General features: G+C 47.4%; 1 protein-coding gene across 3 annotated transcripts in view; it reads left to right on the top strand.

Moving 5' to 3' along the window:
* Positions 1-12163, top strand: part of DGKD (diacylglycerol kinase delta) — a 110943-nt gene that overhangs the window by 33815 nt on the left and 64965 nt on the right. Inside the window, exon 1 of one of the 3 annotated variants that reach the window (XM_087864460.1) lies at positions 10814-10834. The exons of the other annotated variants lie outside the window; for them this stretch is intronic. The gene's annotated coding sequence lies outside the window, so the exon portion shown is untranslated. Of the gene's footprint in view, positions 1-10813; positions 10835-12163 lie in introns of those variants that run through there. 3 annotated transcript variants of the gene reach the window in all.

Below are 12163 nucleotides of genomic sequence, written 5' to 3' on the forward strand. Positions count from 1 at the left end.
TGTTAATTTTGGTCGACAAGCATTGTTGGAAAAATTGTCAAGATAACTTTATGCTCAGATGATGATGTCTTCCCTTACCATTTACTTTTGCTTCTGGTAGGTAGGCAAAGTAGCAGCAGATTGTCTTAAATCCAGTTTGTGATAGAGCTAATTTGATTGTGGGCTTTACTTTTTCCATTGGCTGGTCTCTTTTCACTTCCTCTGCTTTTTTTTTTTTTTTAATTCAATAGTTAATGTATAGTGTATTATTAGGTTCAGGGTAGAGTTTAGTGATTCATCAGTTGCAAATAACACTAGTGTTCATAACATGAAGTGCCCTCCTTAATGCCCACCACCCAGTTACCCCCCCCCCCACCTCCCCTCCAGCAACCCTCAGTTTGTTCCCTGTAGTTAAGAGTCTCCTGTGGTTTGCCTCTCTCTCTCTGTTTTTATCTTATTTTATTTTTCCTTCCCTTCCCCTATGTTCATCTGTTTTGTTTCTTAAATTCCACATATGAGTGAAATCATATGGCATTTGTCTTTCTCTGACTGACTTATTTTGCTTAGCATAATACCCTCTGATTCCATCCATGTCATTGCAAATGGCAAGATTTCATACTTTTTTATTGCTGTCACTCCCTCTGCTTTCATGGGATACTCCTTTAGGCCTCTCAGCTGTAAATTGAGGTATTCATTCTCTGTTGGGCTCTGAATTTGTGTTTTTTTTTTCCCACCAGTCGTATGGTATTGCCAGAAGCTCTGTTCAGCCTCTCAGCCTCTTCCACTTAATGGATGAATTGGCAGTTGTTGTTCAATGATACTTAAAGGTATCTGACATTAAGATCACTCTTTATAAAATGTGAGAAGTGTTAGATACCATTTACTTGAAGGATAATGTATTTACCAAAGGGAATAAAGTTTGGTCTTTGTCACAATTTATGAAATTTGTTGTTTAAATCTTCTTATGATCCTATTTTTAATTTAGTTGATCTTCCAGAGACTGATGAGGAATTACTCTCTTTCAGGATAATTATATTTGTCATTTTTTTCTTACATTTGCAACACTTTTTACCTTCACTATTTTTGAAGCTCTTTTATTTTTGTATTTTTTTAAAGATTTTATTTATTTATTTGGGGGAGTGAGTGAGTGAGAGAAAGCACAAGCAGGAGGTCGGGGCAGAGGGAGAAGGACAAGCAGACTCTCCGCTGAGCACGGAGACCAACACGGGGCTTGATGCCAGGACCCTGGGATCTTGACCTGAGCCAAATGCAGACGCTTAACCAACTGAGCCACCTGGGTGCCCTTTGGAGTGCTTTTAGACACATTAAATTTTTTTTTTAAAGATTTTATTTATTTATTTACTTATTTGAGAGAGAGAGAGAGAGAGATAGCGAGAGAGACCATGAGCAGGGATTGGAGGGCAGAGGGAGAGGGAGAAGATTGATGCTGGGCTTGATCCCAGGACTCTGGGATCATGACCTGAGCTGAAGGCAGATGCTTAACCAACTGAGCCACCCACACACCCAAACATATAAATGTTAATACCCTCATTACTGAGTAATTATTTGTCAATAAGGTAACATCTTTTTTACACTGAACAGTCTTTATCACTAACTGTACTCTGTCTGATATTGTTATATTTCTTTGTTCAGAATTTAATTGATAATGTGTACTTCTGTCTTCCACCCTCACTTTTATCTTCAGTTTTTCCTTGCTATTTTAGATTTAAATCTTGTAAGCAATATATTGTTAGAAGTTGTTTTTCCTCAGTCTGGAGCTGTATATAATTGTGAACTTGAGACAATTTCTGCTTGTCAGGATTTTTATACATCGGACTCCTGTGTTTAGTGGCTGTGTTGTGCTTTCTTGATTGAATGCTTCCTTGGTATCTCTCTTCTGTTTTGCATTTTTGCGAGTGGTATATGCACCATTTACATTTATATTTGTTGATGAGTTGAATTTAAAAATTCCTTTAAAAGATACATTTACAATTCACAAATTTTCTTATGTTGTATCTGCTTATAGCCAGTGCATGTGGTGATGTCCTTTTTCGGTGAAGCTGTGTACCTGACGGGGTGTTTAGCCACCTAGAACTTGCCAACTACCAACCATTGTTGTTAGTATCACACTAATGAAAACGAGAAAGCACTGAAGAACAAAAAAGAAGACTGATGTAGAATGTTCTGCTTTCACAAAGGAAACAAAATATGGTGTTTTGTTTTTTTTTATTAGATCAACTCTAACAGCATGGTGTTTCCCAGTGTTGGTGTTGGAGGGAAGGCCTCTGAAGCCAGCCTTGCTTTGTTACCATCTTGGTAGATACCTGTACATTTCTTTCTTTCTTTCCTTTTTTTTTTTAAGCAGGCTCCATGCCCTCTGTGGAAATCAAGACCTGAGCTGAGATCGAGTTGGGTGCTTAACCAACTGAGCCATCCAGCGCCCCGTACATTTCTTCTCGAAATCTCGTGGGACTATTTTTCTCTTAAGTGATAATTGGATTTTGCTTACTAGTTTGTCTGGTATTGAATCTTCTGTCTTCCAGGCTTGGTTTTGGTTGTCCAACTTTGAAAAGGTCTTTTTTTCCTTGTATTTTCTGTATAATTCTGGTTTGTGTGCTTTGTTTTGTTCTTTGGGAATTTGTTGTTTATTCATTTATTGATTCAGCATGTGCCTTTTGAGGGCTTGTCCAGGGCCCAGCACCATGCTCAGTGGTCAACTGTCACTGATGAGCAGAAATGGAGAGGGGCTCTTCGTCAAGTTCATATTCTTCGAAGGCTCAGTGAAGCACACGCAGAGAGGTTACGGGTGAAACAGGTTACAGGGAAGGAAGGCTCTGTGGGGCATCACAAGGAGGACCCCCACTGGTACTGGGGTAGTGTTGGGAGGACTGCCCCTGAAGAAGTAATGTTTTAACTGAGATGTGAAAACTGGTTAGTGGTAAATCAACTGAAGGAAGTGTGTACAAGTGTGTGAGTGGGTCTGTATGTCTCATGCCTGTAGGCATCCTAGAATGGGGTGAGTCCAGGGACCAGTGTGTGCAAAGGCCTTGTGGTGGATGATGCAGTGTAGACTGTGTGAAGAAGCAGAAGGGCTGTGTGGCTGGCTGAGGCCAGAGGGAGAGAGACTGGAGGAGGCCATAGGAAGGGCTTGGGACTTAGTCATTCAACCCGTAATACCATTGAATAGTTCCGTTCGGTGAAATTCCCAGATTTGCAGTGAGAATGTTTTGCTCTGGTTGCATTGCGGAGGGTGAACTGGAGGAGGAAGGATGGAGGGTGTGTAGGATGTGGGGGAAGACCACAGCCCTTGCCAAGAGAGGGAGGCTCCTGGTTCTGAGTGGGGAGGGGTGGAGGGTGGGCAGTGGACAGGTGGTGCATCAGTGCAGCCAGGGTGGAGGTGGATGAAGGGGGCCTGGTGCACCTAGCGCAGCTGCTGGTTAAACGGGTTACAGGGGGCAGGGGTTTGTAGGGGTACGGTTCTGGATCCTCCATGTCTGTCAAGCTCTTCTGCATTATTTTAACTTGTTGGTTTCCTCAAATTCTACTTAGAAAGTTTTAATTTTGTTTGGATTTACTTGTGATTGTTACCCCCATCCAGCGTAGCTTTCACATTCTTTTTAGTTTGTTTTTATCCTGGCTAATTCTTGTTTGATAGAGTGGTATTTTAAAAAATACTTTCTGTTTAATGTAGTCATTTTCTGTTTCAGGGAAAGATTTTCCATATTCTTTTGGGATTCCAGATGTTTTCATTGACTTGGATCCCACCCCCCCCGCCCCGATCTCTTCGTCTTTGAGCTCTCCGTAGTGGTTTTTGTTGTCTTCCGGTCCTGCGCTGGCTTCTTATATGGCCTTCCCCTAGCAGCCGGGAGCTCTAGAGTGTGCCAGGCATTGGAGGGCCGTCAGAGCACAGGGCTTTTACTGACTTATTTCTTGAAGTCAGTGTTTTCAGCATTTTCAATTTTTGCCCTATTTTAATAGAGATGTGATGAAATTTCATCACCTCCTTCAGTGTTATTCAGAGTTTCAAAATGCAGCAAGAACAAGTCGAAGCAGTGGGGCACAGCACAGCTGTATTCTCACGCTGCCACCCAACCCGTCCCTCAGAGTCTCTCCTCGGAGTCCATTTGGTTTTCTTTGTTCCCATGCCACAGTGGATGCTGCGTGAGAGCAGTGGTTTTTGTCTGTTCTGTTCACTGCTTCACCCAGGAGCCAGCACACAGTCTTTGTCGAGGAGTGACTTGATTGCCGCTAATTCCAGGATGACTTGGGCCCCTCCCCCCGCTGCTCTCACTAGGCAGGGCACTTCCATTGGGCCGCACTCGGGGTTGCCGTGCAGGTCTCCCCTCATGCAGCCTGCGGGTCTCGTGGGCACTGTGGGCCAAGTAGTCACAGAAGCAGCAGGCTGGGGGGGAGGCAGCTCAGGGCTGCAGCGGGGGGCAGGTGTCAGGGACGAGAGGCTCGGAGGCCTGAGGCTGAGAGGGAGCCGTGGCCGGCTTGGCAGGTGCCCGGGGGTGGGAGTGGTTCCTGCCGGAGGAGGCAGAACGTGTGAGGGTGCCGAGATGGGCAGAGGTCAGAGGTGAAGTGCTTTCTGGGCTGTGTGGAGTTGGGACTTTTTTGCCATGGGTACTGGGAAGCCTTTCAGATTTTGAAAGCCGTTTTTGTTACAAGTCTGGCTGCTGCCGAAGATTTGATCTTCCAGGAGGAGGTGGCCAGAATGGATGTGAGGAGGCCAGGCAGGTGGCCTTTGTGGTCGCCCAGTGGGAGGTGTGGAAGCCTCGGTGGGGCCACAGTCGAGAGAAGGGGCTGGATGGAGAGCAGGGCTGCAGGCTCTTTGGTAAAATACTTCTCCTCACCAGTGCCGTTCCTCCTCTTATGTGACTTGGGAATTCAGTAGGGTGCTGAAGAAAAATGGGGTTTTGAGCAGTTGGTGATTATTGCTTCCCGGAAGGCAGCTCTACACAAGGCCTTACGGTCACCTCATGTGTGCAGGGCCAGACGTGGGTGGCTCTGGACACCCTCCCTTACCAGGGGCACATCGCTTGCCCCTCCAGTTCTAGAAATTTCACCTGAGAGACTGACTTCAGGGTCGTTGGTGTCAGAGGCACTGTCCCTTTCGAGGGAGGCAGAATCAGCTGGATTGAATTAGTGAAGATTTTCAAAACTAAGTAGGACAAAGGGATTCGTCATCGGAGTGTACACAGGTGCTGTGGATGGCTGGCCGGAAGCAGGACGAGGGCTGCCTGCAGGCAGGTGCGGGCTGAGTACTGGCCCGTGTCCCTTGGATGGCAAGGAGCCTGAAGCACGCGGGGATTGTGAGGCGTTTGCGCCCACGTTGCCTGGGAGAGGACGGTGCCTCTCTGGAAGTTTCACTGCCTGGAGCCCTTCACCCCTGTCAGGGATGTCACCTGCTGTCACGGTGTCATGTGCTCATGGCCCTTGGGCTTTGCCTGAGCCCCCTTCCTCTGACTCCTTGGGCTGTGGTGCTGGCACGGGGCGGGACCTTGGCCCTGGGACCAGCAGCTGGCTCTGGTTTTGTCGAGGCACACATCAAGTTCTCCGGGCTGGTGGGTGGGTGCTCATGACACCCTCCCTCAGTGGGGCTCTAGGTCTTCCCTGAGCAACCAGAGGGCAGGCATGGAGGCTGCTCTCAGCAGTGATCCAGAAAGCCAATGCTATGGGGGGACAGGGGCCTGAGGGAAGGATGGTGCTTTATGAGTTATGCCGCTTGGGTGTTAGGGACTTATGCCGTAACATGTTCAGTTACTTCATTTATGGGGAAAATGATGTGCTATGTGGTATTTCCATGCTTTGGTTTTTCTAGAGGAAGCAGGGCCTCTGTCTTCGAATGTCCAGGAACTGCATTTCCTCAAGTGTAAGGACCTAGACAGTAGGACTAAGTTACATTCCTTTATTGGTGACGGTACCCACTATGGGCACTTGTGCTGTGCCAGTGCCCAGGGGCGAGGACTGGGAGGCCTGGCCATGAATCTCAGCTCAGCCTCTTGCTAGCTGAGTGGCCCTGGGCAAGTCACTAAAGCACTCTGAGCCTCAGTTTCCTCCTCTGAGAAATGGGGAATAGTAATAGTACCTACTATGGGGTTGTTGTGACGATGAAATGAGTTAATGCAATGTAGGCATGATGTTAAGTGTTTGCTGCTATTAACAGTATGATTGTAGGCACTCATTGCCTGTCTGTTCAATGGGGGAATTGAAAGCAGTGAAACAATTTATGATGTCATTTGGTATTTAATTAGACGATTTTCTTTTAGTTTGTTTTATTTATATTTCTTTTTTTTTTTTTTTTTAAGATTTTATTTATTTATTTGACAGAGATAGAGACAGCCAGCGAGAGAGGGAACACAAGCAGAGGGAGTGGGAGAGGAAGAAGCAGGCTCATAGTGGAGGAGCCTGATGTGGGGCTCGATCCCATAACGCCAGGATCACGCCCTGAGCCGAAGGCAGAGGCTTAACCGCTGTGCCACCCAGGCGCCCCTGTTTTGTTTATATTTCTTAAGTGAAATGTTTCATACGTTCTGTGTTTGCTGAATAACTTCTAATTAAAATCACTATAGATTATTCTAGACTTCACTCGACCTAAAACAGTCTGACTGTTTTACCCTTATCCCTGGGGTCCTGGCAGCAGCTGCACTTGAGTTGGACCTTGAAGAGGAAAGACAAGTTTGACTGGAATATACCTGAAATATAAAACCATTAAAAAGAGTCACATTCTGCCCATTTCTAAAAGCAGTATAAATTATTGAGTGCCACCCCGGTTCTTACGTCATATAGTCCAGGGGACCTGGTGTTCGCCAGCTATCCCAGCCTCTCGCCCTGCCATGGCCTGCTCTTAAACCCCCGGTGCACAGGTCGCCTTGGTCTTGGTGGGGCACCTCAGTCTGAAGGCCCTCTCCCCAAGTTCCCTCCGTAGACCCTGCCCACTCCTCGGGTGAAAACTCTGCCTTCTGTAGGATCTTCCTGTTCGTGCCGTGGTCAGAAGGGAACGCGCTGGCATCTTCTCGCTCAGGGCAGTGGTTCCCAAACTTGGCTGTGCCTGGGCACCGTTGGGGGAAAAAAGTTCCTGGCACCATCCCCAGAGGTTCTGATGCTGATTTGTAAATGGGTGATTTTTTAGAGCTTTCCGTGATTTTGAAGTGCAGCCACGTTTGGGACCCATGCTCATGTGATGCCAAATGAGCACAGGCTCCTTAGTGACCTGCGCACTCTTGGTCTCACCTTCTTAGGTCTTGACTTGAGGCTGGGTGTCCTCTTTGAAGCTGCTGTCCCCAGTCCAGAGTACTGGAAGTAGGTTTCGTTGCTTCTTTTTGTTTAGAGAGGATATTGAGTTGTTGTTCTTTGTGAAGTCCTACGGAACCAACATCCATCGTTGTGGATGATTCTGTGGGCTGGACCTCTTCTTGCTGCCGTTACCCTCTTAAAATGCCATGAGCGTTGGGCCGAGGAGCTTCCTAGGAGCTGTGTGTCTCTGGATTCTGGTGAGCAGCTTTGGGTCAGGCCAGCACCTTTGCTGCGTGTGTGTGTGTGTGCACGTGTGTGCATGTGTGTGTGTTTCCAGCAAGTTTGACGGTTTGAAAACTTCTTGTTTACCCCTGGAGAATATGGGAATAATTTGGCAACAGCACGGCCTTACCTTGGCAGTCTGATTTCTGAAATCGAACAGGAACCAATTGGAAAAGATGCATGTTTTGGAAAGACTTGTTTTTCCTTCTTTCAACCATCTGTGTGGTGGCACAATCCCTGTTGGGCGCCTGAGGGCAGACAGCGGTGGACAAACACTTTCCCTGCGCTCAGGGATTTCTCAGAGGCTGTTAGACATGAAAAGAGGGAATTCTTGTGCCCTGTGACAAGTGCAGCAGCAGAAGGTGCAGAGCACAGTGGGAGCATGGAGACGGAAGTGGCTGTGTGGGCCCGGGGGCTGCCCGTGGCCACTGAGAAGGGGCATGTGAGTGGGCTCTGGGGTGGAGTCCAGGAGCGTCCCGGGACGGGAACCGTGTGCAGGGCAGCTTATCCATTTATTTTGTAGAGTGTTTCCATGGTAATAATGATTTTAGAGGAGATTTCAAGGGAGTGGGGAGAAAAGGTCACAGCAGCTCAGCAGCTACTTTCTTTGGGTCCCCTTCAGTCATATGTCAAGAGGCGTATGGTACATTTCACACATTATACACACAGTATGTGTGTAATTTATATTTTCATCATAAACACTTCCACATCATGAGTCTGTAACGATCACTTTTATATGTGGAGATATTTCATTTGTAGGTGTGGCAGAGTTGATCAGTTAACCTTTAATTTCCTCACTCCTGCAGCATTAGGGACTTCGAATGCTCTGTTTTTCCTGTTGAAGATACTGCTAGAGCGAGCATCTCAGAGCATCTTAGACCACAGGAAGGACATCTGGGAAGATGGGTGTGGTCTCCCCTGCAGAGCAGCCCCTGTGCTGAGCCCCTGCCCAAGAGAGGGTGCCGTTCTCCTGGAGAGGGCAGCCTATGCTCTGTCTTGTGTCTTTTTTCACCTCTCTTGCCTGCCCTCGAGACTGAGAAGATGAAACTTTCTTCTGCTCTCTTTGATTTGGGTTTGGTTCTGGTTTACAGCTTCATCAGCTTCTGTTTACCTGATTTTGAATGGATCATAATTGGAACTGTAATGTATCCTAAGTCCCCAGAATCTCAGGCGAGCGTGTCATGTACCTGTGATGAAGGAGTGGAGGCCAGTCTGGGTTTGATGATGAGGAAGTGGGCCGATAGGGGACCTGGGCAGAGGTGACTGAGCTGACTGAGGAAGAAAGGAGAGCAGAGGGGTGGGCCGGAAAAGGGCAGCAAGGGGAGTCTGCACATGCTGATGTGAGGGCAGAGGGGGGTTGGAGGGAGCGGAAGGAGCCAGGGCAGAAGGCAGAAAGCCAGAAGCGAGTGCCTGTTGGCATCATATAAGAACAGAATCAAAGGAAGGAGAGGTCCTATTAGGTACATTTAAATTTGTTTGTAAATTTCAGAAAGGTGGATTGGCCAAATAAGGGGGATTGACAATAAAGAGGGTTTTCAGGGTCTGTGGCACAAACAAAATGTGCCCATATTTCAGTATAATTTCCTATAAATTGAATGAGAATTATATTCTCCTGTGGAATATACATGTTTAGGGGGCTGCTTCTGCCGAATGCCATGTTGAAATCTCACACAACTTCCCTAAAGTAGGATGTGGCACCTCTGCTTGGTCGTGTGTCCACACCATGTGGCTTACTGGGGTAGGGATTGATCTAGCAGGCTTTGCTCCTAGCATCATCCTGATGATTGCCCTGAAATGACCGTGTCAGAATAACCACGCCATACAAAGTAAGGAGTGATTTGTCATGTCTGTATTTATAACTTCCTTTTCCCCCAGGGAATATTGGTGAAATATTTAATGGTATCCAGAGGTTTTACGAGGTCTATTATAAAGGTGGTCTTGTTTGTTAGCTGGGTAACTCCATTTCCTCATCTGTGAAATGGGGATAGCATCTCATAGGTCACCGGGTTGGTAGAAAAGTGCCCTCTGAAGGCTTCCTGGTTTTCATCTGTACCACCACTCATCAGTGATAGTAGGACAGTAATAGAGTTTAGCTTGCCGCACTTAGCAGTTATTCCGATTTACAGGAATTTCAAAGGAGTTCAGATGAGGTCCAGAGAGTGTAGAAAAATAGCATCTGCAGCCGAAGAGTAGATATCGGGAGAGTTATTCTCCTTAGAGCTATCGGGCAATAACTACTAAAAAAAGGAGAAAAACGTCAGTTTTCCTTTACCTTTTACTTCTCCTGTTTTAGTAGTACTGCCTGATAACTCTAAAAAAGAAGCTAGGTAATGGATTTAAGTAATATTTTTAGTTGTTTTAAATCTCATCTGTTTGGCATTCATGTTTGTTGAATGAATGAAAGTTCCTTAGTAGAACTACATTGGGTGGAGCCCTGGACCTGACTTGCTCAGCTGTTTCCAGCAGACGTCAGCCTGTGGGGTGGCCAGGGCTGCTCCTTTGGTGAGGAACCATGACCTTTATCCAGATTTCAACATCAGTTTTCCTTCTCAGCTTGTTTGGAGCTCAGATATTTCCTGGGCAAAACCCCTGCGCCAGTCACTTTGGCTTAGAGAGAGGAAAAGCTATATATATAATTGGCAGATTTCCCTCATGGAAACTCTTCCCAATTTTTGTGACTGCAGGCCTGGAGCCGGGGTGGGGAAAGTCGTACTCATGGGCTGAGGGTGTCCCATGAGGCCTCTGAAGCTAGAAGACCTGCCAGAAGGGAAGCCCCACGTATTTCGGACAGCAGCTCCTGCCGCCTGGGCTCACTGCCACGAGCAAGCCCACCGTGGTTCCTGCTCTAGCGCAGGGCTCCGGGGAACTGACCTCATGTCCTGGCTGTGCCAGCTGTCAGCTGTGGGACCTCCACTTGTAAACACCTGTAGCTTCATCCTCCCATTGACAGGGTCAGGGCAGCACTACTACCTCACCAGCGGTGGTAGGGACAGGCACCCAGCACATAGCAGGTACTTAGTGAATTAAAGGCTGTGATGGTTAAAACACCCTTTGGACGGGGGAGCAGGACCAGGAGAGCAGCTGCAGGAGGAAGTGAATCCAGTGAATTCCCTGCTTCATAATCCACTCTGTGTTCTCAGTTTCAAGAAGCAGGAAGAGGCAGGCGTTGAGCCAAATTGGTAGTGTGTGTTTGCTAAGTGTGGGGTTTTGCTTAAGGCAGCACCTGCCTCTGGGTCCTCAGAGCCAGGTACTCCACACGAGGCCTTAGGTTTTGGTTTTTACGGTTGTTCAAGCAGGCTGAAGGGAGGGGACACCGTCTTCTTCTGGCAGCCTTCTGGTGAGCGCTGGGGCCAATGGTGGGTTTCTGTTAAGTATATTTAGGATGGGGGGTGGGGGAGGACTCTTGTCACTTGCCTGGGCTGTGTGGTGTTACAGAGTAGGGGTTGCACTTGTGAAATCTAGGCCATTTTCACAGTACGTGTGTGTGTGTGTATGTGTGTGTGTGAGAATTGTTAACACTTCTAATTGTTTTTATTTACAAATGATAGAGGAAACAAAAACCAAATGGACAGTCGAGAGCCTGTAGTTTGACTCCACTACTTTCGTAAAGAAAGAGTTCTTTGGGAAAAGAAACCGTGGAGAAGGTGTGTGGATGTGATTGAGTTTTTTTTCTTAGGGTGTCTAGGAAATTAATAACTTTAGTCCTCCTTTACCCAGTATTCTTTGGTATGTGTACCAGGGATATGATTGCGCCAAGTCCTGTCTGGTTTTTTTTCGTTGAAAGTTAGGAAAACGATATTCTGTAGGATATTATGTTTAAAAAACCCTGTTTTCCTGTCCCAGAATAATCTGGTATTCCAGAGTAGGTAGAGCAGTGAGTAGGAGCTTTTTATTTCCTTGAAACAACTTGTTATCAAATTAAGATAATTCCCAGCTCTGTGGCGGGGAGACTGCTGTTTATTGACTCAATAGTCCCCCCCCCCCCCCAGCCAAAGCACCTGCTTTGAAATGTAAACTCAGAAATGAAACATGTGATTCTCCCCCCCCCCCCCCCCCGCCCCTTTTTTTAGTCAGGAGGACTGTAGGAGCTGCTGTACCAGTTCTGTACAGGATGTTTAGCTAAACCTCCAGACCTCAGCCTGGGGTTGAGGTGCTCACAGAAGGCTGGGAATGCTGCCTGCACAGGGCCGTTCAGGTCCTACCCAGGCTGGCCTCTGTCCCTGCCGGACTTTTTTTTTTTTTTTGGAGGCTCCTTGGCCATCCTGGGGTTGGAACTCCCGACCCTGAGAGCAGGAGTTACACGCTCCACTGACTGAGCCAGCCAGGCGCCCCCTGCTGGACGTGCATTAGAAAACCTGGTCTGTGTCATGTGCCCTCTTCACTGTTGCCTGGTGTTTGCTGGCTGTAAAAGTCCAAAGATGGTGGATCAGAGTAATCGCACATTTGTAGAATAGTTAGGAGTGGGGTTGGTCCCCATCCCGTCCTTGGTGGGGCTGGAGGGACACTGACCTTGAGGCAGGAGCCTTGGCTCCTGTCCTGCCCCTGACACTGAAGACCGGGACCACTTCTGTGACTGGAAGGCAGGGGCCCAGGCGTAGCTGATCCTCCAGCCAGTGCCAGCTCTGGCTCTCTGTCTTCTGAGGAATGAACATTGTGGTTTGCTTTA

Source organism: Ursus americanus, chromosome 1 (genome assembly GCF_024610735.1).
Source record: "Ursus americanus isolate L20-20 chromosome 1, mUrsAme1.1.p, whole genome shotgun sequence".
Taxonomy (NCBI): Eukaryota; Metazoa; Chordata; class Mammalia; order Carnivora; family Ursidae; genus Ursus; species Ursus americanus.